This window comes from Musca autumnalis, unplaced genomic scaffold, assembly GCF_047663935.1.
Source record: "Musca autumnalis isolate F117 unplaced genomic scaffold, ASM4766393v1 scaffold_1, whole genome shotgun sequence".
Lineage (NCBI taxonomy): Eukaryota > Metazoa > Arthropoda > Insecta > Diptera > Muscidae > Musca > Musca autumnalis.
Genome location: NW_027411644.1, coordinates 200,763,385 through 200,788,984, shown reverse-complemented (window position 1 = coordinate 200,788,984; position 25,600 = coordinate 200,763,385). Strand labels below are relative to the sequence as shown.

The 25,600-nt window shown below is 38.2% G+C and overlaps 1 protein-coding gene across 4 annotated transcripts in view; it reads right to left on the bottom strand.

Moving 5' to 3' along the window:
- l(3)L1231 (zf-C3Hc3H domain-containing lethal (3) L1231) overlaps positions 1 to 22,176 on the bottom strand; it is a 61,027-nt gene extending 38,851 nt beyond the window's left edge. Inside the window, exon 1 of one of the 4 annotated variants that reach the window (XM_073959895.1) lies at positions 21,916 to 22,176. The gene's annotated coding sequence lies outside the window, so the exon portion shown is untranslated. Of the gene's footprint in view, positions 1 to 11,826; positions 12,441 to 21,915 lie in introns of those variants that run through there. The other 3 variants (XM_073959897.1, XM_073959894.1, XM_073959896.1) reach the window with 3 other exon arrangements.
- Between the last annotated feature and the right edge of the window lie 3,424 nt (positions 22,177 to 25,600).

The following is a 25,600-nucleotide window of genomic DNA, read 5'->3' as shown; positions in this document are numbered from 1 at the left end:
GGAGAACTGAGAACTGCAACAGTGTGCCTCCTCATGTCTCCAGTGGACCATATGCTTGAGGAGACAAAGATTCTTCCCGAGCTGCAACACAATGACATGTTCTCGTACAGTACTCGCTCGGTTGTAACGTGAGAGCCACTCAACCACGATCTTCATGATCTAAAAAGACAAAACCCCTAGATCAACAGGCCTATCGAACAGGTGTGAATAGGCTTGGGATGGTACAGCCCTCTAAATTCCTGTAGGGCAAGGATTGATGATACCGTTCAAAACATCTGCCAATACAATTCACCTTTTCAACTACCACGCCAAACCTACTCAACTAACTCTAGTAGATTTGTGGTTACAACCCATCGAAGCAGCCACATTCTTAGAACTGGAGATAGAGCCAGACGTAACAACAACATTGCACCAGCAACTTGAACACATCTAACACATTCTGAAGTCTTTTTGCGAATGTTTAAGATTTCTCATCTTTTAATAAGAGCGCAGCGAACTTAATTTCTGTAGATTTTTTCTTGAGAACCATGGTTTGATACTGAAAGTTCTCAGAGTGTACAGGTACAGATAAAGAGTACTTCACCAGAGCAGCTTTCGCAGGGATTTCGATGCCCTAAGCGGAAAGCTAGTGACACACTGTTGCTGCTTTGTGGGGCACAGCTTTGATCTTATAACAAATCGTTTTGCAATACCTGTAGGGTTATGCTTTCTTTTGCTCGTTGATGCTGCACTGTCATCTTCTCGAAGACAATCTGTACTGCTTTCGGATGAGTCCATGCTATATTCGAAACAATCAGGTGAACTCTGGTAAGCGTGGACACAGTCGCTTGAATGGGTGGATGGTATTGGCACCAACAGGTTTGCCACTGGAGTTACCAATGCGGTGTCTGTTCTTAATATGTAATTTGTAAAGGTTCTTTTTCCTCTTTACAGACCCATTTGCCTTTTACCTTGGTGATGTCAAACATCTACTGAATTATTCAGTCCAAGAAATTGAAAACTTCATCAACTCTTTTTTTGTATTTAATAAGAAAAAACTCCTCATCCAAATGCCCTCGCATTAAAACCTGTCGTCCGTCATAAGCCCGCATTTTATTGTACATCTCCCCCTACCGACATTGAAAACTAATGCTACTTTTGTGAAATATTAGAGGTTTTGGTTTCCCAAAACACACACATGTTTCTTCTTTTCTTTCATTTAAATTAAACAATGAAGAAAAAACAGAGACATGTGTGGTTGCTGGTATTATTGTCTTCATTTTCTTTTTCTATACCACGGAAGATATTCATTATGGAGCCTGTCTCTGCCCGTGTATATAATATAGCCTATAGGCCGGTCTGTGATTTAACCTTCAACCGTGTTGTTGCTCAATGGCACCACAGTACGTACAATGGTAGAAGAAAAAGAGCCATAAAAGAAAACTGAAATTAAAGACATGGATGGTATTAATCACAGGCAGCACATAAAAAAATAACCTGGCCAAACAAAATACAAGTCATTACGAGGAGATGGCGACAAAGACGACGACGACAATATGCCTAAAATGTGTTTAGTTTGAGGTGTTTTTTGTTTTTTGCGTTAAGAAGCAAATCCCAAACACAGAAAAGAAGCAAAAAAAGTATAAAAAGCATTCTCGGAAACATACATTTTCAGTATATAAGGAAGTCGAAAAAAGTTATGTATGCACATGTACATACATGTGAACATAAATAAGTATGTATAAGCAAGGCAACACGCAATTTGGATGTGAATAATATACGAGAAATACGAAAAAATTGAACCGAAACGAAGTATTTTTACACTTCATAACAACGGAGACTTTATCCAAAATTTGTAGATAAATTATAAGGCGGCAAGTTCTTGGATAAAAGGTTGACCCGGAACCACACCCGTGTTGGGGCCAGCAGCTGTCACATATGCTTGTATTTGTATCGTTTTTCTGTGTTCGGAGTGTCATATCCGTGACAATATCGATGTTCTCGGTCTGTCACATCCACATCCTCCACACTCAAACTTCGCTAAAAAGAATAGATGCCGGGAGTGGGTGTTTCTCAGGACTTGTCCATGTGAGGGGCTACGATAGGGACAATGTTGTCGCATCCTGCGAGAGCACAGTCCCCAGTGAGTCGTTGTCGTCATCACCTACAGGTCCCCCAACAACCGCCGCACATGCAACACTTAACACCAGCCATTACACTGCAACCTTTTTGTAATTTAATTGCAAGGGAATCCAAGGTAAGATCTAGGAAATAGTGGATTTTATGTGTCGAAAGAATATCATGGTCGCATCGTTGCCGGAAACCAAGGTCAAAAACAACTGTAATTTACAGCACCTATTGCACCAGTCTGTTCAGTACAGACCTATCTCGCTTGAGCCTGCCTCTAATGACCCGTACATGGAATGTATGGAGGTAGCAGTCAGTTATGGAAATGCCAACGTATACATCCCTGCTCAAAGTATACATCCCGCCGATAAATAAACTCCAGGTTATAGGCTCAACACAAGCCATCTTTTCGAAGGTAATAAACGACTGGTCTTGGGGAATTTTAATGCGGCATTCGGTGCTCGGTAAGGATCAGCTGTGCTGGATGAGCATATTGATAGCTCTACGTTTTTCACCGTCAATGAGGACGACGAATGTTACAGTTCACCAGATACAAACATCGTGTCACCCGCTAGGACAAGTAACGTCACCTAGCAGCACTTCATTTTTCATGGGTCAGACCATCTGCCCATAATTGTCTACCTCTGAACGCCGCACTTTCATAAATAATGGTATATTTTCATCGAGTTCACTAATCACCGCTTCAACCCTTTTCTGATGTTCGGGTAGCAGAGAGGACGTTCGTATACATCATCCCCTGTAGTATACTCGAACCGCGACCAAATTTCCTAGCAAAGACGGTGGGATTAACAAGCGAGCGTGATGGGCTTCGTCGAGCCAACCCCAGAGTCACGGAGCTGAGGCTGGAAGTTAACAGGTTGATCAGTGCACATAAGCGGAACAAATGTCTAAATCATCGGAAGAGTTGCAAGGTTGCAGCCGGAAAGAAGGAAGATAGGACCTCAGTCACTTTTGGCGTTTGGTGAAGAGTACAACGTCCCATTAGATGTCTTCCTGCTGAGGAGAATTCACCACTATTTAAAATGGATCATGTTGCGAATGTCATCAGGAACGTTAAATCAAAGCGTTGGGACCTGATGAAATCTTCATGACTGAACCCATGTCAGGTTTGGCGACGTTACGCTGACCAATCCGAAGAGGTTCGCAAGTTATTGTAATCGACAGTTTGTCGAGCACGCCGGGAGTGAGAGGGCCAGAGTACAAGATATAGTCTTGCCGAGGAGCAACCACCACAATTTATAATGGATGATGTTGCGAATGTCATCAGGAACACATACAAAGCGTTGGGACCTGATGGAATCTCCATGGCAATGTCGAAATAGCTGGATAAGCCGGTATTCGAATATCTCACTATAGTCTCAATCCCATCGTCCTAAAGTCTGGAAAATGGTCAGGGTGGTTTTGCTACTGAGGCAGGATGTCGCCCACAACATAGACTTTTGAGGCTTTACTCCACCCCCAGCGTCAGAAATAGCTATCCAGTTGCCGATTATCAGCATGGGTTCCATATGAAGCATAGCACGACAATAGCCTTGCACGCCAACTCCACACGTATTTGTCGAAGACTCAACCAGAGAAAGCCGTGTGATAGAACAGTGATGGTGGCACTTGACTTATCAAAAGCCTTATATATATAACATATCTCCTTGTCATAACCTGAATGCACAAATCACCATATAGCCACCAGTTACACATCACCACCATCTAGAAGCACAGCACATCAACAGACTTATATCATCACCCACAGTCACACAGCACTACATAGCTCTATGCACAACAGGCACCACATCACTTGTCCTCCACACCACCATTATCTTCACATCAGTTACATATCATCACCATCTACAACTCAACCAACATCAACACACATAGCCATATCCAGCATCTATAATCAAATAGCCCAAACCACACATCAATACATCATCTTTCACCTCTACAACACGAATAAAATAATAGTTTGGATGATCACAATGGACCTCAAGGTCTCCGAGTGGAGTAGCTGTCAACATGGCAGCTGCGCATCCTGAACCTAACCTAACCTATCAAAAGCCTTCGATACGGTCAAGCACTCCACGCTGTTTGAGGACATTGATCAGACAACCCTCTGGCCAAGCTTGAAACGTTGAATAATCAATTATATGTGTGGACGCAAGTCGTACGTGGAATTCAGGAACAAGAAGTCCAAACCCCGTTGAACTGTTTTAACTCTACCCCTTACGTATTCCGTGCCCTCCAGACGGCATCGAGATCGTAACGTATACCGATGATTGTACGATCTTAGCGACAGGTACCTTCCTGATGACATTTGTGAAAGTCGGAACTCCTGTTTGACCGATCTTACCACCGTTTTCCTCGCAAGGAGTATGCAAATATCCGCCTTTAAAGTTACGGCCACTCTGTGAGAACAGAGTTGAATGTCATGGTCGATGGTAGCAGAATTGCGACAACAAACTACCCCAAAATTCTAGGAGTCAGATTCAACAGCATGTTCACGTCGTCCGCGCATGCCACAGCTATCTGCGAAAAGCTGAAATGTAGGAACAATGTCCTCAAGTCCCTAAAAACCTTGTTGACCACATAAAACGCGATAGGTTGATCTGTGGAAAGCTATGCGACACCAGTGTGGTCCACGATAGAAGTTCAAAGCGATGGAAGAATATTGAAACCTGTCAGAATGCCGGACTGAGAACTGCATCAAAGTGCCTCCTCATGTCTTCACAGTACCATCTCCATGAGGAGACAAAGATTCTTCCATTGCAACAACACAATGGCATGCACTCGTGGCAATACTTTGTCGGGTGTTACCGTGGGAGCCATCCTAATCACCATATGATGGTAAGGACACGCCACACAGGCATGTAAGAAGGTGTCTTCATGATCTAGAAAGAGAGGTCCCATCCTATCAAGCAGGTTTGAACATAATTCAGACAGAGGAGCGTTAGCTCATCAGTCATTGGAGTTGGTGCTGGCAACGCCCATCTTCGAACTTGGTCTGAGTTTGGACAAAATATTACGAGAACCGAATTTTTGACCAAATCGGTTGATCCGTTTGAGAGTTTTTGTGCGCTCCAGCCATTCGAACAGGCAGACGGACATGGATAAAACGACTCAAAATTGTCGGAAATGGATTTCATTCTTGGGGCCTAAAACAATTATTTCGATGAGGCACATTTTTATCCAATGTATGTACCCTCTTCAGCCTAAAGGCTGAAAATAATGCAGTCTCCTCTCAACACTTCCTTTGTGAATGAATCACATTGTCTGGAGAGAAAGACAAGTTGGCGAGTAACTTCTTCTTCTACTCTTTGTTTGAAATGACTTTCAATGGTCCCATACAAAATGATTTATATTCTATTCCCATGCGGACAAGGGTCAGCAAGAGACATCAGCATACAAACTTGAATAAAAAAATAATAGATCATTATTCTTATGAGAAGTAGGGTAAAACCAGAAAACTACTTCAGAAAAAAAGGTGATAAGTTAAATGGTTAATATATTTTTTAACATTTCTTTATACTTCTTCTTTCGTGTTATATACAGTTGTTTTTTTTTTCTAAAGGCGTAGGTCGTGTTAACACGTTTGCATTGAGCAAGTCTGCCAGCCAGCAAGTTAGTCAGCAAGCTAGCTTGCTAAGCAAATCAACCAACCAACCAAGCCAGACATAATGATGGAGCAAACAAAAAAACCCACTTAAATTTCAAGAGATGTTGTTGTCGTTGTGTGTTTTTTGCATGGTTTTGTGAAATGAGAAGAAAGAAACACCACAGCTGCTGCTGGCAACGAACCAATAACAGCTGCAACATTAACGTCGTCCTCACCATCGAAAGAGTACTACACTGTTTACCAGCACCAGCAGCGCATCATGAAAACAACAAAAAAAAAACGTGGTATCGCATTGAAGACAGTTTCTCCAATGGATACCACCATCACCACCAGCAGCAGCGAAAAATAATATCAGCAAAATAAAATTACGGAAAAGAAATAACAAAAAGGGTCTTAAGTAGGGAAATAAATGAAAATGAATGTTATGCGAAGAGGGAAAGAAAAACATTAAAATGTTTAAAATACAAAAACAATTTCCATAATAATCATTAATGGCATTATTTTTCATTACAACAATTGCAGCAGAAGCATCACTTGATACAAAAACGACGACGAATGGTCCAGTGATTGGTTATTTGTTTGGATTGTTGTATCTATCAAGAAATATTGCCCTTTCATTGGCAGTGAAAGGAAACAGAACTCGGAAACCTAAAAAATTTACACAGACGTTTATATGTACATAATACATATATAGAAGGAAGTAAAGAATGTTAGGTATAGGAAAATTACCAAGCATCATCTCAAGTCTCAACGATTGGTTTTTCTTATAAGAAACGAAAAATGAAGACGATTGTGGCTCTTATAAGAGAGCTACATACATACATATGTATTCGAAGAAGAAGCCAAAACAATATATGTACATAATCGAAACAAATACAAAAATGGTTCTGGACTCGTCCATGCCAGGGACTATGTTGCTACATGCTGCGTGAGTCATTGTCGTGGTCAACAGAATACGCGACTCACCCGTAGTCAGGTGTGAGATTGCCGAGGTAGAGTTGCTGAACGTATACATACCGCCGTTAAATAGCTGTACTCTACGTTATACGCCCAACATAACCGCCTGGTCTTGGGGGACTTTAATGTTCATCATGAGTTGTGGCATTCGGTCCTGGAAAATGACCAGAGTGGTATAGTGGTAGCTGAACAGATGTATAGCTCTACGTTTCGCGTGGTCAATGTGGACTCCCCTACCAGAATGAGCGGAGAATGTCACAGTTCGCCATATATAACCATCGCGGCAATTGGTCTGACAAATGACGTCTCATGGCAAACCGTTGTTTCTCTTCTCCCCATAATTTTCTCCATCAGCAGACCACCCGATTTGATCACCTCTGAATCACATGAAAGGCCGAGTTTCAGAGAATTCACTAATCACCGGTTCAGAGATCTGACCAACCCTTCAGAAAAGACGGCATCACCACTTCTGCACCCGCTCGCCATATACCTGCTGGTCAAATACCCGAAGTAAGATCAAAACTTTGCAGCAGAGACGACGGGATTAGCAAATGAGCGTGATAAGCTTTGGCGTGCCAACCCCAGTGACCGCAGAATCAGAAGTTGGTCGGTGAGCATACAATTGGTTAATCGTCTGAAGAGTTACATCAACGGTTATATCACGAACGCTGGAAAGAAGGCAGATAGAACCTCAGGCACATTTGGCGATGTTACCCTGACTAATGCGAAGAGGTGTGCAAGTTATTTCAATCGACAGTTTGTCGAGCACCCCAGATGTGACAGGGCTAAGAGAGGAGTACTACGTCCTGCCGAGGAAGAACCGCCATAATTTACAATGCGAATGCCAGCAGCAACGCTAAATCATCCAAAGCGTTGGGCCCTTATGGAATCTCCATGGTAATACTGAAACAGCTGGATGAGCCGGGAGTGGAGTATCTCACTAATGTTCTCAGTTTGTCACTAGCCCCCCACTTTGTATCCGAAGTCTGGAAAATGGGCAAAGATGCCAGCAAATGTGAATCGTACAGACCGATTTCGTTTTTGTCGCCCTTAGCAAAGATCTTTGAGCCTTTAGTCCTTCCAGCTATCCAGTTGCCAATCATCAGCATAGGTTCCGTAAGCAGCACAGCACGACAACACCGACGCACGCCATATTCACACTTATTAGTCGAGGAGGACTCAGCCAAAGCATGCCGTGTGATACAACAGTTTTGGTGGCACTTGACTTATTAAAAGCCTTTGATACTGTCAAGCACTCCACGGTGTTTGAGGACATCGAGTAGACTACCCTCGGGTCAAGTTTCAAACGTTGTATAATAAATTATATATGTGGACGGCAGTCGTACGGGGAAGAACTGCGATAGTGTGAGAATGAAGAGACAAATTTTCTTCCGGTACAGCAACACAATGACATGCTTTCGTTGCAGTACTTACTCAGGCTTTACGTGAGAGCTATTCTAATCCGCATATGGTGGATAGCGCCTCTCACCCAGGCATATCAGGAGGAATCTTCATGATCTAGAAAGAGATGTCCAAAATTGCAAAAGAGAACACCTAGATCAACATGCCTATCAAACAGGTGTAAATAGCATTCACAAAGAATGCGGTCCTTGGATAACATTCACTATATATCGCAGTTGAGGAGCATCAGTTGGCAGGACAAACTACAGTAGTTTTGGCTCAACTACGCTCAGGATAGTACCGCTGTTTAAATTCCTATAGGGCATGGATCGATGACACCGTGCAAAACATCTGCCCAGCTTGTAGCACAGGCCCGCACGACACTCTGCTCCTTTTAAACTACCCTGCCAAAAGTGCTCAACTAACTCCATTTGCTTTGTGATTACAACCCATAGTAGCAACCACTGGAGATAGAACCAGAGCCAGGAAACGAACTTATAAACGTATCATACACTGTTACAACAAAAACTACAACAACCATAGGTTGAAATGGACTGAACCCCGGTTACAAACAACCTGAGAATGACCAGTGGGGTCGTCTGAGTGCTCAACTTTTTGAATATGTACCTACCTTCTGAGATATAAGACATTAAAGCTCCAAAAATATCTCGTAGCCGTGCAAGTCTTAAATCATCGTCAGAAGACCGGCTATTGGGACGAACTTATAATTTATAATAAAATTTAGTTCGCGTAGCCCACTTTTGCACCTACCAGCCCATTTTTGTATCTGGAGGAAGTCCATACTTCGCGAAATAAGTGAAAACTTTTTCGGAATTTAACGCAAACTCTTTTGTGTCTATTCCTAATAATCTCTGGAAAACTATGTATATATCGTTGAGATCAGGGTGCCAAGGGCTAACTATGATAAAATTTTCGGCTCGATCTGAGATGTGCCCCTAAACGATATTTAAGTTTAGGTTACTGACGGATGAATTTGAGGACATTGATGTCTAGTTGGAGTATCGAATTCGCTAAGTTCTGTCTGTGTGTAAGACAAACAGACATCCGACCATTTTAAAAATAATCATACCAAAGTGGAAACTTTGTTCACAATTTAACGCAAACTCTTTTGTGTCTATTCCTAATAATCTCTGGCTAATAAATACAACAATTTGAAATACGTAATTTTTAAGACGACCTCTTATCTGTACCTATTTTGATTTAAACTAGAACAGCTGATTAACTTTTTGTCATATGATCAATATAATCAACAAAAACAAAGAATAAAATATGTAATTACAATTACTATGGCTTTCATGAACTGGTGGTCTTTGATTAATAGATATTAATAAAACAAACCCATATGAAAAAAGATTTCCATTTATACCAGAGAAAACTTAACACAATTTCATGTCAAATGAATTTCTCATCCATTAACTTGGCAATGTTTTTGTTTTTTTTTTCACTATTGTTTTGTTTTTCTATGGGATTTCCCTCCTCCCGCCACCTTACAGCACTGCTGCATAACTCATTCAAGTAATTTTTCACATACAAACAAAACGCACCACCCAAACAATTGTCATTGATGTATGTACATATTATTTATATACGTTGTACCGCGTCATTATATGCATACAAACTTGTATGTACATATATTTATGTATATAGAGAAATATAAACACTGACTCATTCATCGGATAACATAAAACGTTACCGCAAAAAAAACGAACGAACGAAACCAAAGCCGACAATAATAGTAACGCAATGGTTAGTTATATACATACATGAAAAACACTTAAGTTTTTTATTCAGTATTTTATATAGGGAGATTAAAATACATACAAACATGTAATAGAGCAAGTCATGTTTTGCAGGAGAAGTTAAGGTGGGGAGATTTCATTACACCCTAGTATTTTGGCTCCAACAACGGTTGGAGCATTTTTAATTCACTAAAAACTCTCAAAAACATCTCTCTCATTAATGTTTCTCTCCGTTTGCCACTCAAAAAACCAACACCCTCTTTCTCAGAAAAACACTCATTTTGCTTTTTCTGTCTGATCAAGACAACACAACAAATCCAGCAGCAAATACACACAACACACACCCAAACACACGTTAATGAAGAACAATAATAACAACAGCAAACACATTCATTACCGGTCCGATTCGAGTCCGACCTTTTGTCGTCATTCACCAGAAACGACGAACAAAAACAAAGCAAAACACATTCACCGTAATATATACAATTGTACACACACAACCAATACATAAATAGGCAGGCATACACAAACAACCCAGCCAACAATTTTTGCCGATGGCTCTGATATCAGATTTTTTTCCGAGATTTCGTAACCTTTCTTTCCGATTATTTTCCGAGTGCTCTGCACAATCTCGGAAGGGAAATTTTAATTTGTTTTCTTTCCGATTATTTTCCGAGTGCTCTGCACAATCTCGGAAGGGAAATTTTGATTTGTTTTCTTTCCGATTAGTTTCCGAGTACTCTGCACATAATCTGAAAGAATTTTTGATCGGTGTATTTTTCTCGCGAGCAAAAATCCCGAACTCTGGTTGAGAGTTAATTGTATACAAACAACGCCAGCGGCAAGGGAAATTTCTTTGCTTTGTTTGCATGCTGTACCTTGTTTTTAGTTATTTTGCAGCAGTTAAGTGAGTAAGACGTAGCGGAACAAATGATTGTGTGTTTTAAAACAAATTAAAATTGGAAGTTTGCATACACATTTTGAAAAAAGCTGTTTATAATAACAAATATTTTTAATTCTATTTTAGATACGCCGAATAAAGAACAACATCGTGATGACACATGGAAACTTTATTAGGAAAAGTTGTGTTTTATAATTTTGCAAACACACAATATCAGCGGGCAGCAGCAATGAATACTACTAAATCCAACTTGTGAAGATGATGAAATAAAGAATAAAAAAATTCGCATTAAACATCCGAACATTTTCCGAAATATAAATCACCGAAATTTTTTCCGATTTTCGGATAAAACCTTACGAAAATATTCAGATTTTTTTCCATATATCGGATAAAATATCCGATAATCTTCCGATTTTTTTCCGAATATCGGATCAAACATCCGATAATCTTCCGATTTTTTTCCGAATATCGGATCAAACATCCGATAATTTTCCGATTTTTTTCCGAATATCGGATCAAACATCCGATAATCTTCCGAATTTTTTGCGATTGTCGAATGTTCCTTCCGAGTTTTTTCCGAAATTGTGCAGATAATCGAAAATTCCCTTAAAATTTCCCTTTTTTTCATTCGAGTTTTTTTGCGAATTCGTTCAGAATTCGGAAAGAAACTCTAATATTCCTTCCGATTTTTTTCCGATAAAACTTTCCGAATTCGTGGGCACCTTCACACAATTTTGTTCCGATTTCTGAACGAATTCGACATCAGAATCGCATACTTGTGCAGAGTTTCGTTCCGAATTCGGAAAAAAATCGGAAAAAATTGTTAGCTGGGAATATCCCCAGCGAAAACAGAAAAAAATAAAAACGGCGCAAAAACCATCACTTTACACAATTTCCTTTCTCTTATGTACACTGCTTGGCTGGCTGGTGTTTATTTTTTTATTGGGGTTTCTTCTTTCTTTCCTTATTTTTGACGTCGCCCTTTTTTCCTGGGCCCAGCACAGCAATATGTACATCAGACAGCCAAGCCAGCCAGGCATAGTAGTGCTTTAGGAGGTATACTTGTTTTTATTTACCCTTTATCTTTTGCCAGCTTATTCGGTATCCTCTCTTAGGTTTTCTGTTCTTCTTGGCTCATTTACTATTTCTTGCAGACAGAAATAACTTTTTTTATAGTACTCTTGGAAAATTCTTCACACAACAGTTTCGCCTTTTTATTAATAATCTATTGATTTCCTGTGGTGTATGTCTGCTGGAATATCTAGTTTCAACTTGGAATTATTTTTCTTTGTTTGAATCTTTTGCTTTGCTTAGCTTTTTCACAATATTCTTGTATTTATTTGCATTTATTTATTAACATTTATTTATTTGCATTTGGTTTCTTTTTTTACTTTGCGTTTTATTAAATTGAATTTATTTCTTTGTATTCTTGTTTTTTATTCATTAATTTCTCTTGCTTATTTCTTGTTGTTGTTGTTGTCACTACACAAAAATGGGGACGGGCAGCAGCACACAAATAAAATATACACGGCGGCAAAACAACGATGCGATACACCGTTGAAATCAGTTGGACTCTTCACTATGTACTAAATTAAATACAGAATAAAAGTTGGCTTGCAAAATAAAATATTTCTTCCGTCCGTCACAAAACACACAACCGATTCGCGTTAAAAGCAGAATACAAATAAAATTCAATTGAGTAAAATAAATGCACGAGTGTTTTTGTTTTCGGGGGGGCTGAGTGAGAGAGAAACAAACAAAAATAATTGCGCCTCTCTCTAATTGAGTGGAGACTGGCAATGAACACAATGTTGGCGTTCAAACGTCAGCAAGGATTTTTAATAGTACGTTTGCATAAAACCAGTAAATGTCAATTCCATTGCGTATACGTCAAAATAAATCCCCATAAAGCAGGTTAACCCACCAAAAACTTTAATACAAACTGCGTTTAAGGGCTTGTTCATGCGTGTTGTGAAAAAACGTGCCCAACAAAGGAAATTTTTGAAATTTTTACCATAAGTAGCCCTTGGGACCATGATCACAACGATATATAGCTATCACGGGGGAAGTCCATACTTTCCGAGATATAGGTCTTGGCACTTCAGACATGTCTTACTGTAACACCATTGCCTCGTTTATGGGTAACTCTCGGATCGGGCTGAAGTTTTTACCATAAGTATCCCTTGGGACCCTGATTACAACGATATATAACTTTGCCGGGAAAATCAATACTATCCGAGATTTGGGTCTTGACTTTTTACTTTTATTACCATTATTAATTAACCAATGTGGCGTTTTAGAGTTCATGAAGATTGTTTTCCAATGCCGTTAACAGTTTGAAAAGGTAATTTAATTTTCTAATAATAATTTATTACATTATTATAAGTCTACATTTAAAAAATAAGTGTTTTTAGGTAGACGGCCTTTGGTCGGGGATTTAAGACTTGCCGTGGTAAAAATTTCAACCCGAACCGAGAGGTACCCCTAAGCGAGACTTGTTCTGCACTTTCTTCAGGGGAACTGCCAAAGGTTCTTACAAGAGAGTGATACATGGGCAGACTTTACTTGTCATTTTTGATAAATTAACGTGAATATAAACATGTGTGACCTACGCCAAAGCCGGTCCCAAGCCCGGTTGAGAAAGGAAGAAGGGATCTTGCGCGAAGTGAACCAAGAAGTTGTACTGAATATCTCGCAGTATAACTTTGGGATGGGGTCAGAATACCGACTGTAATAGAGCGGAACCTCGTCGCCTCAACTAGTAGTAGCTTAGTAGCCAAGTTCTAATCATAGTAGAGGAGGGCTATGCCATGATCGTCTCCTCAGATACCTACCTACATAAATTCATAAACTCTCTATGGAAGGAATTACGTTAAATACTGCAAGGGAGAGCTGTACTTCGGGTTGTGGCAGCTTCGTCTCCGCATCCCGGAATCACATTGAAGAACGCAGGCTGCATGATCTTAGCGTGGTGCAAATAAACTTGCAATGCGGCGGCTGTGGAACTTCTTCTCTTTCTTAGAATAACTGAAGTTGTAGCCATCGCTTTGGTTCAGGAACCCTATTTGTACAAACGATGGACGTTACTCTCTATTCTATACTTCGAAGGGGGAGAATTTAAGAACTTGTATCGTAACTAAGAAAAGTCTAAATCTTATTGAACTCTACAATTACAGTGACGGCGATACGACTGAAGTTAGGCTGGAAGTAGGCTCAGAAGAGCTTTGAGACTAGTCTCGGTCTGCATGCCGTATGAAGCACCAGACCCTCCCGAAGTCAATTGGTGCGCAAACTAGTGGACGAGACATTGGGCAGTTGCAATTTAGTAAGTGGAAGGTCACACTAGAGCGGTTTCATTGAAACTTTTAGGGAGTTCCTCACTACAGCAACTTCATGATTTTAGTCTACTATGGAAATCGACCTAGGAACCCTGGATTTCATGAAATTTTTTCAATGAAACCATCTAGTGTGACCAAGTACTAATGAACTGTGATGCGAAAGCTCATCAGCAATGACATTAATAGCTCTGTTCCTTACTTTTTAATGGTAAAAGTTGTAAAAGCGAAAACTGTCAAAATTGCTCTCTCATGACCAGTTTTGCCACAAAAGTGAAGGAGTTTTACCACTCAGGCAAGTAAAAAAACACAACTAATATGAGGGATGAGTCCACATTCGATTCTATTGTATTTAATATCCTACGAGTGTGCAATAGGGGTAATACGGCCACCTTGCAGAATAGGGTGATAGACCTAACTCCTACAAATACGGAGGATACGCCTATATTAGACTGGAGGGTGTCAGAGGAATGTCAGAGAAAGAGAAATTCCAGGATAAACTTTAGTGAGGCAAAAGAGAGAGTTAATTCAGCTGCAAGATCAGGGTGATCTCAAAGGATCCCAAACTTATTGGGAGTATCAATCGAAATTATGGCACGTGGACGAACTCTGCCCTAGAAATTCTAGACCTGCTCACAAATATTCACTTTCTGGAATGCAAGGGAGACTAGTGTGGATACAAATATGACCTGCTCCACTTGCGAGGGGGTATTTGCTGTTGGGATTATAGTAATCCAAGGATCTCGTGGGTGATCAATACTTTTCAACCCTATAAATCTCCCGGACCGAGTGGTAATACTTCAAAATGCGTCACCTGTCTTGACTACCATATTAAAGGAAATTTTTAAGGCTTGTCTGCTACTGACGCAATGACGTACGTACCCAAGGCTGTGGATTGAACGTGATACTTAAAGAATTCGATAGACTAGGAACTAGGATAGTTGCCTACGCAGATGAGTCATTCTAATCAGTGGGAAATGTTTGTCCATGCTGTCTGAGCTATCTGGGCTCATCATAATAAAATAGTGACTATCGGCCATCAAATCTGAAGCCGTCTGAACTAGAGACCCTCGATCTGATATCAGGGGTTTACTTTGCCAGTTGTGCGGATTTTGATGGTGTCCTATCTACGACAAGTCAAATCAATCAAAATCGAACTGTAAAGGATAAACGGCTGATAGACTGATTATCTAACCTCTCAAGACTTCAATGGGCCGATGAAAAGGTTTCACCGACAATGCTTCAGGATGTAGCGGAGTCGGTACTTACGATCCTGGCGGAGATTTTTAAGACCGACGTTTCTCACACATAGCCGACCTAGGGAAAGAGGTAATGGTGACCTACATCCTCAAAGCGGGAAGCCGAGTCACACATTACCCAAAGATTATAGACCAATTAGACTTTTTCCTTCCTATTAAAGAAGATGGAAAGGAGGGAGTGTAGTGTGTCCTGCGGGCCGATGTCATCGATACTTGGCCTATAGAAATTTAGATGACTACACCATCCCGAATGTAGTTGAGCCAACACTACTCTGCTTTGTCGTGGCAGCTGACGCTGCGATAGAAGGGCTATTTTCTCCGAGGACTGGTACTATTGACTAACTGGCGATCAGAGAAGGCGGTTCTTGTACAATTCAACAGAAACGCAAAAATTGCCTATTTCCAGCCTTAAGTTTTGGACGCAGTTGCATTGTCACTTTCTCCGGAAGGAAAATACCTCGGTACAATCAACATGGTTCAACACGGAAAAGGTATACCGAGAGGAGCGGGAAGAGAGGACTTATTACACTCTACTCCTGCAATAACTCAATTTCGGAAAAGTTGGGACTGAGAACACAAGTCATACACTGGCTGTATGTAACCGTTGTCCTGCCCATCTTAACCTAAGGTGGGCTTGTCTAGGGGCAAGCATTTAGGAATAAAGCATTACTGTCCAATCTATCAAGTGTGTAAAGGGCTGCGGCAATTCTGATTATGGTCTCAATTAAAAGAACTCCTCAGACCGCCCTGAACGTGATCATAGATCTCCAACCTCTAGATATCCTGATGCAGTTTCAGGCTGTGAGGACAACTTTTAAGCTCCGAGAGTCAGTATCATGGTGTACTTCACATTTCGGACATCAAAAAAATATTTAAACATAATTGATAGTCTGCTCGAATATAACAACGTGCCCACCTACTTCAGCTGTATCTTACTATCCGTAATTTTTCCAAATATGGTAATAGGCATAAGGATGACACTCCATTTGACGGTATGGCAATATATAAGGGACGCAGTAGTTTACTGCGAGATACCATTATTTAAACACCCATTTAAGCTTAATGATAGCTACAGCGTCTTTCGGGCAGAGATTGGTGAAAGTGCAGGATAGGTATTTTAAGGATCTCTAGTCATGGACCATTAAATCTAGAGCTATACTTTTCTGGAAAATGAAGTAGCAGATGAACTAGTTCGAGGTGGTTCTAAGTATGTATATCGATCTACCAGTTGATGAACCTTTAAATCTATGTTATTATGGATTGGCCTGTGTTGAAAGCTTTTGACTAAATAAATAATTTCTGCAACTATGTCAAGGACACTTTCTTGGATGCGGCCTTCCCATATAGGTTTCTTATATATATAATTTCACGATCCATTATTTCACATAATACAAAGAAAGTCATTTTTTATCGGCCTTTCTTGCCCAAACCATTGATTTATTATTTTTTTATTTCGTTCAAATGCGATCGGTCAGTGACTTTTTAGAAGTTAAAAAATGCTATAATAATGAATGTATCTGTCTATATACCCACGATGGCAGTAATAGCAGCACAACAATATAAACAATGGCAACAATTAAAACGTTCATCAAAAGTTCCAACGGTTGGTTGGTCTGTCACAATACCACTACATAGGCCACTCTAATCTACTACCATCGCTTCATTCCGTCACAAAGTAAGAAAACAGTTAGTAGGCATAACAAAGCATAAGCCATCACCATCATCATCGTCGTCAACAATCCAAAACCAACGACGAGTTCAACAGAGCTTAAGTCGAGTTTTGGTGAAACACCTCAACGGATCTCTCATTTCATGGCTGTTACTTTTAATAACGAACGCTCTAACTAAGCTAGGCCACCGCAAAAATAAACGTACATAGCTTCAACCAACAGAATAACACAACAACTTGGTAAAGAGATTACACTTTTATAACTGAACTGAAGCAGCAGCGAACTGAAACTCTTGCCAAACCGTGTACAAAAATGAAAATCCAAAAAGCTAACAATGAATCGCAAGAAAAAAATGCCTGAAATAAACAAAGCATGGCAAAATAGTAACAGTGGTGGCGGCGGCGATACCGCGAAAAATAGCGAAACAGCCAAGCAATGCGGCCATATAGAAAAAATCTTCACAACAATACAACATTTGTAGATACGTGAGTAAATAAAGGTAGGAAACAACAACAAAATTTGATCGGACAGAGGCGGTATGTCGAAAAAAACAAAACCGCCACAATAGCTGTTTGGCTGACTGACTGAATGGTTGTTTGGTTGATTCGCAAAAAAAAACTGTACCCCTAGCTCCTCTTCGCAACATTTGCAGCAAAATAACAGATTTTCAAAATACCATCTAGCGTAACGAATGGAAATTGTTATAAACTTCTCTTTATCACCCCCTAAATACATCATCCACCGACCACCAGCATACTGTAAACTGGCTCACCAAAAAAGACAGCGGGCCTTTAAGCCAAAAGTTTAAAAACAAAGTTTTGCAAATTATTTAAAAAATAAATTTCAAATAGTTTGCCATGATGATTATCTGTTATGGTTATTAGTACCATTTTACCTTGATATTAAGGTAATTGTAGCAAACCTAGAGATAACTTATTAGTTTCTAAAGATAGGTTCACTAAGATTATTCGAATTCAAATTCGTTCAAATTTGACGATTGCCAAATCCACCTCCACCATATGTCAACTTCGGTGAGATGTAATGGATGTATGAATGAGTGAGCGACTTTATGAGTCGGATGAACATCATAGTCACCGCGATCCAAAAAACAAAGCTCACCGTCACCTGTAGCTTGCAACGTTGCTAAGGTTACAAAGTTTTGTGAAAGGATCGAACAAGAGCTGAGGAGGAGACTCCCCCAGAAAATATTCGTCGATGGTGCCCTGATTTCAACCACTAACTACCCCAAGATATTGGGTGTAACGTTCGATGTTTAAGTCGTTCGCGCAGCCCCGGATATTTGAGACAAAACTAGAAGTAGGATCAAAGTTCTCAAGTCGGTGGTCGACAACACTTGGGGTGCTTACAAAGAAACCTTATTGATCTCTTACAAAGCAATAGGCCCGTCTGTTGTAAACTATACAAATGTTAGCGCTGCGCAGTGGAAGAATATTCAAACCAGACAGAATGCCGCCCCTGAGGACAGCAACAACGTGCCTCCTCATTACACCAGTGGACCATCTACATGAGGAGACAAAGATTTTACGGGTATATCAACAGAACAAGATGTTGTTGATGCAGTGCCTTCTTGGGTGTTATCGCCGTTAGTAATATTGCCACGATTTGGTGGACAGGATTCCTCACCTATGCACGTCAGGGGAGATCTTCATGATCTGGAGAGAGAGAGGTCCAAATGTATAAGCGAGAACCTTTAGATCAACGAGCGTTTCAGGCATTCAAACTGTTGCAGTAGCTCAGGCAGTACAAAGGTACAGTGTGAATGTCGTACTCCTATTCATCGCAGCAGAAGAACACCAGCTGTCAAAGGAAGGCTTATATTTCCTTTACCGACCCACTGCAGAAAAATATGAAAACTTTACCACAGATAGTGTTTTTCATACCGATTCTAATGATGTATTACTTCTGATTTGGATATGTATACTTTCCGAGATCTAAATAAAATTTTGCAAGCGTAGACGAAATTTACTCCCGTCTTAAAAAAATTACGATTTAACAATTTTTTGTTATTTTTTCTGTAAAGGAGAATTTGTTCCCCATTCCATTTTCGACTAATTATCACCTGACTTCCATTATATAACCCAATACGAACGGGCGTATCGAACATTATACGACAAAACTTATAGACAATTTTTTCATTGCCCAAATTTTCCAGAAATTTAGCTCAGCAAAATGAGAGGAGGATTTGAAAAAAGTTATGTTCAGGTCAGGGATTGAACTACAGACCTTATATGTTAACATTGCTCCAACATTTGCCATTTTTTTCATAAATAAATTACCTTAAAAAACTGTACCCAAAGGAACCAAAGGAAGTTGGCATTGGAAATTTTAAATATTTGCAAATCATTTGTTAATGATTTCAAATCAAAGAGTAAAATAAACATTATAAATGGCGGTGAAATTAAAAAAATAAACAAATACATACAACAGTGTCAATAATCCAATAAACAATCAAATAAAATAATCATGTGGAGTGCACAGAATACAAATGACCTTAATTATTAGTGCTGTTTGCTTTTTATACCCTCCACCATAGTATGGAGGGTATATTAAGTTTGTTTTTCCGTTTGTAACGCATTGAAATAATCATTTGCGACACTATAAAGTATATATCGACGCCTCCAAACAATAGTATGCTAAGTCGACTTAGCATGTTTTCAAGTTCTTTACATTTTTATATTTAACGTCCTTTTACTTAAATTCTGTCAAATTTTGATAATGATCGGACAATCCGAACAGAAGTTATAAACAAATATTTCCTTAGCATAGTACTGAAGGTCAAAAAAATTTCCAAACTTTAAGAGCTTGTCCTGCAAAACTCTCTTCTCAGAATTAGCAAACTATTATTTGGAAGTGTCGAACGTCCTTTAAATTAAATTCTGTCTAATTTTGGTAATGATCGGTCAATCCGAACAGAAGTTATAAACAAATATTGACTTAGCATAGTACTGAAGTTCAAAAACATTTCCAAACTTTGAGAGCTTCTCCTGCAAAACTCACTTTTTAGACTTAGCATACTATTATTTGGAGGTATCGATATATTCTTGATCAGCGTAAAATACTGAGTCGGTCTATGAATGTCCGTCCCTCCGACAAAACGTCAAATATAGGTAGGACGCTGAAATTTTGGGAAGATGCGTCTTTTTGTTTGCAGGCAGGTCAAGTTCGATGATGGGCTATATCGGTCCACGTTTTGGTATAGCCGCCATATAACGGTACCGCCCGATTTCAGGTATTTATACGTTTTTATTGGCTATAATTTGATATTTAGGGTTCCTAGTGATCAACGAACTTATATTCCAAAAGATATGGGCATAGGTCCATGTTTTGGTACAGCCCCCATATAACTGTACCTCCTGATTTTCGGTATTTTGAGAATTTTAGCTACAATTGTTAACCTAACTAGCTGTAATTTGAGATTTGAGGTTATCAATGGTCATGAAACTTCTCCACCAAAAATCTTCAACATAGGTCCATGTTTTGGTATAGCTCCCATGTAACGGTACCTCCCGATTTTCGGTATTTTGAGATTTTTACCTACAATTTTTAACCGAACCAGCTGTAAATTGACATTTAAGGTTCTCAGTAGTCATGAAACTTCTCCGACAAAAATCGTCAATATAGGTCCATGTTTTGCTATAGCCCTCATATAACGGTACTTCCCGATTTTCGATATTTTGAAAATTTTAGCCAAATTGTTTAACCTAACAGTGGTCACAAAACATCTACAAAAATTGCCAACATAGGTTATAGTCCCTATATAACCTCCCCATATAACGTTACCTCCCGATTTTCGGTATTTTGAGAATTTTTGTTTCATTTTATGACCGCACTACCTGAAATTTGCCACTTGAAGTTCCCAGTGGACACAAAACATTTCCAGTAAAAATTGGGCTTAAGACGGGTTTACACGCGCACGCCCGAAATTACCACAGGTAGGTCTCGTTGCCCTGATCACAAATATATATATATTGTCTAGATGTAGTCCATACTTCCCGAGATAAAGGCCTTTAAAGTTCCAAAAATAATATTAAAAATATCTAATTAGAGAAAAATTAATAATATAAAATAAAGTTTTGTTTCCATTCACTAGATTTGCACTTGTCCATAGGTGAAAGTCTTAAATCCCCGGCTATTGCAAAAGAAAATTATAATTTAAAAGAAAAATTGGAACTTTAATGGCCTATATCTCGGGAGGACTACAGTTCAAAAAAATCGGGCGTGCGCGTGTAAACTCTTCTTGTTCCAAAAATTGTGAACGTAGGTTCATGTTTTGGTATAGCCCCCATATAATGGGTACCTCCTGATTTTTGGTATTCTGAGGAATTTAGGTAAAATTTTAGACCGAAGTATCTGCAATTCGTCATTTGAGGTTCTCAGTGGTCACAAAACTTCTCCACCAACAATGATCAACATAGGTCCACACTTTGATTTATCCCCATAGTGAAGACATTTCTATATGCATTTTTTACCTTATGACAGGATAGAAAATAATTATTCCGTTTTAGTTCAGAATATTTTATGGTGGAGGGCATAAAAAGTTCGACACTTCTTTACTTGTTTGAAATCGAATAAAAAGAAATTAAGGTAAATATGCAAATATGCAGTTAGCACCAATGAGCAATTTTTTATTTGTTTTGCTCCCCTATTTCTGTTTTTATTTTTTGTTCAAGAAAAAAAAAAATAAAAATTAAAGCATGACAAATAAAACATCTGCAATACAATTGAGTTGAAATAAAACAAAAACAGTCTCAAAAAACGCGCCAATTTATCTTCATCCAAAAGTTGTGGACCACAACTCTTTTTAAATTTTAAGGCTCTCGGCTCTCTTAAGCGCACTACACAACGCCTCTTTTTTATAATTTTGCAAAAAAAACACACACCTCTTTGGAAAATGTTGCTTCTTCTTTTTTCGCTTGTTCCCCTTGATTTAATTTTTTACTTTTGGATGGTATGTTCAAGTTTTTCACACCCGTATTTTCAACGTTTTAATGCTTTTATTTTCGCTATATGTATTTGATTTATAAAATATTTGCATCAAATTACAATTTTATCAATAGTTAATTAAATTTTGCATATTTTCAAATGAAAACTATGAATTTAATGCGACGCTGAGAGATGACAACACGCAACTGAAGAGAATCAGAGTTGCCAACAGTAACTGTAGGGATGTATAAAGTCGACTTTCGATTAATCTGTTAATCGACTATTTCAGCTAAATAGTAGAGCTGGCAATTCAATATCGATAGATAGTTTTGCCTATCGATATTATCGGAATAAAAACCCCTAACCTGAAATCCATTGAAATAAATAGAAATTTCGCTGCTTTTCAAGAAAATCATTGACATTTCCGCCATTTTCATCTCCAAATTAATGGCGATGACAACTGAACGATAATATCGATAGCAATCGATATTTTAAAACATTATATCGAAAATATCTAATGTTGGGAATATCGATGGTTTGCCAGATCTACTAAATAGGTGTGTCTTTTTACGTGATTATTTATAATAATTATTACGAAGTGTTACTAAATGCTGTCTTTTTACACAAAAGTTCAGTATAAGAGAGCGAAGTGAGAGAAGAATTTTGACAGTTGATTGCTGAGAAATTGCTAAAAGTTGCTGAAAGAATTTTTCCCAGCAACGTTTATCAGTTTTTTTTAATTATCTGTTCTGCTCAGCAGTTCAATGTTTACTTTTGCTCTGTTCCAGAACCTGCAAGAAGCTACTATTTTGTACTACGATAACAATTTTTCCTTTATGTTATCGAACAAAATAGTAAAAATTAGTAGATTCTTGCAGTTCTGGAACAGACCACTTATTTTTGTGGAAAAATACTATAAATATTACGATTCAGCTATATTTATTGATTATTTTATTAATACATATGTATATTAATAATGTTTTATTTATTTTGATTAAAATTGAAGAACTTTTTCATTGCTTTGTATTTAGTTTTTCTTTTATGCATTGGCGCCAAAGTTTTTGTTTTGGTTATCAACTGTTATCTTGCTAAAGTTTACTAAATGCTGTCTTTTTACTTTTTTCTCTATTTTCGTATCAAAGATTAATATCTCTCTTACTCTCTGAAAAGAAGTTACTGAATAATGCTCTGTTCCAGAACCTGCAAGAAGCTACTACTTTTTACTAAGATAATTCAATTCAATTAGTAGATTCTTGCAGTACTGGAACAGATCATAATTATTACTGAAAAAGTAAAAAGACACAACTAATATCGAATAAACAGAGCAAATATCATTGATTCAAATAATAACAATTTTAAAGCATAATTTGAGGCGTTATTTATTTATTTCATTTATTTTTGAATTATCAATACTTTGCTTTTTTAATGATTTATTAATTTCAAAGGATATACTGAACTGCTTTCTGAAAAAAATAAAATATACAAGGTGATTTTAGAAGATCTTCATAAGCAAAAGTTGGGGGCTCAGACCACATGTCATACATCGTGGTTGCACCCATATTTACCTATAGTGGACTTGTCTGGTGGCAAGCACCTGCGAATAAGGCACTACTATCTAAACTATGAAGTGTGCAAAGCGCTGTTTTAATCACCGAAGTAAATCACTCCTCAAGCTTCTTTAAAATTAATCCTGGATCTCCAACCTCTGAACATCCTGGTCCAGTTCCAAGGAGGACGGACGGCTTTTAGACTCCGAGAATCAATTTAAAACGGTTGACAGTAATCCCACCTCTTTTAGGTTTGTCTCACCTTCATTAATTATTCTAAGCAAGGACTTTTGGGTTGTAGGTAGCCGTCCTCTGTACCGTCTGGTTCGGATGCAAGATAATACTGGCAGTGGTGTCTACTGCGAAAATCAATTAATCATACGGGTATGTGATGAAAACCGAATCAACTCGATTTGCAGAATCGAAATGGTATATAATCGGAGTGTCGTTGATGATATATATAGTTTTGCAAAAGCCCCTTATTTGAATAAAATTTGTAAGATCCATTTTCAATTTCATTAAACTATTCACCAAAATTAGAGGTATACGATTTCGATTTATTGCAAAACGAGTCGAATCGTTTTCCATCACATACCTGATATACTCATATAAGCATAACAATAGCGTCTTTCAAGTAGAGATTCATGATATCAAGGAAGCAGCAGGAACTGTAAATGATTATTACAGGACCCGTGACTATATATGCCAATAGTCAGGCAGCCTTTAAGTCTCTAAGGTCATGTACCATTAACCCGGAAGATATCCATGATTGAAGAAATGCACGTTATGAGAATTTATTTAATGCCTTGTTCAGACTGACGGTGTTTCGCTCTCTATTCGTTGTTCGACCCCAAATTACGATGTAATTACTTTATTTTCCATACCAAATATTGAGAACGAACAACGATTTGTGTACATTGTTCAATTTAAATTATTTTCAGAACGACGATAAAATATGTCCCATCTCTAAAAAATGAGAGAATTTATCGAAATAAATTAATTATGACAGGAAATATACAAAATTTTAAAATTTATTAAAAACCCAAACATTTTTAGAAAAACTGCAAAATATGAATGAAAAGTAAACGGTTTAACGACTAGTATACATTCAAATCATAGCAAATTTTGTCTTCTTTTTCATTGCATTTACATTTCTTGTCCATCGTTTCAAATTCGCGTACAAATTTAGAAACAAAACTCAAATGCCTGCCTGAAAGTCTGTATACCAACAGTTTATTTTGGCAGGTTTCTCTCTCGTTAATTTTTAAAATAGAAAAATTTGAAAATATACTGAAAACACCAAAATTGTGAGAAAAAATAGAAAACATGAATGAAAATAATATAATTTAATATTAAAAAGATATCTGAAAGAAGGACAAATATTTTTTCAGTTCATATCAATTAATTTTACTAGTCTTTTGGCTGAAGCTTTCTTTAAAATCAGTAAACAAAAACTATGAAAATATGAATCATGTTGCTATGAATGATGTACCATGTCGTATGAACGGGTTAATTCGTAATTATGAGAACGAACGACGTTATTCAAATGCTGGTATGAACATGGCATAAAGTTGACATTTGAAACCCAGTGGGTTTGTTAAATCCGGTTATATATAAACGTAATACCCCGTTTATATATAACCGGATTTAACAAACCGACTGGGTTTTAAATGTCAATTCCATTGCTTATATTTCAAACAAATCCTTATAAAGAAGGTTAACCCTGCAAAAAGCTCTAATATAAACAGCACATAATATTAGGACTTTTACATAATTTAAATTCACTTATTTGATAAGTACATTTATTAATAACCGTGACTCCTCGCTCATACTTTCAAAATGTAATTAGAAAATTTGGTCTTCGTCTGTCCTTTCCTTGTATTTTTTACACGTGGAATTTTTGAGATATTCAATCCAGAGGAAAGTCAATAATGTTTGATTTACATTCGGCGTCTTTTCGTGATTTCGAAGGCGTTTCGTGATTTCGCGCGGAATCAAGCAAAAATTATCATGATTTCGCATACAAAAATGAAATCATCTCATTTCGTGATTTCAGCGAAATCAACATCGAAATCACAGTACACATGATATACAA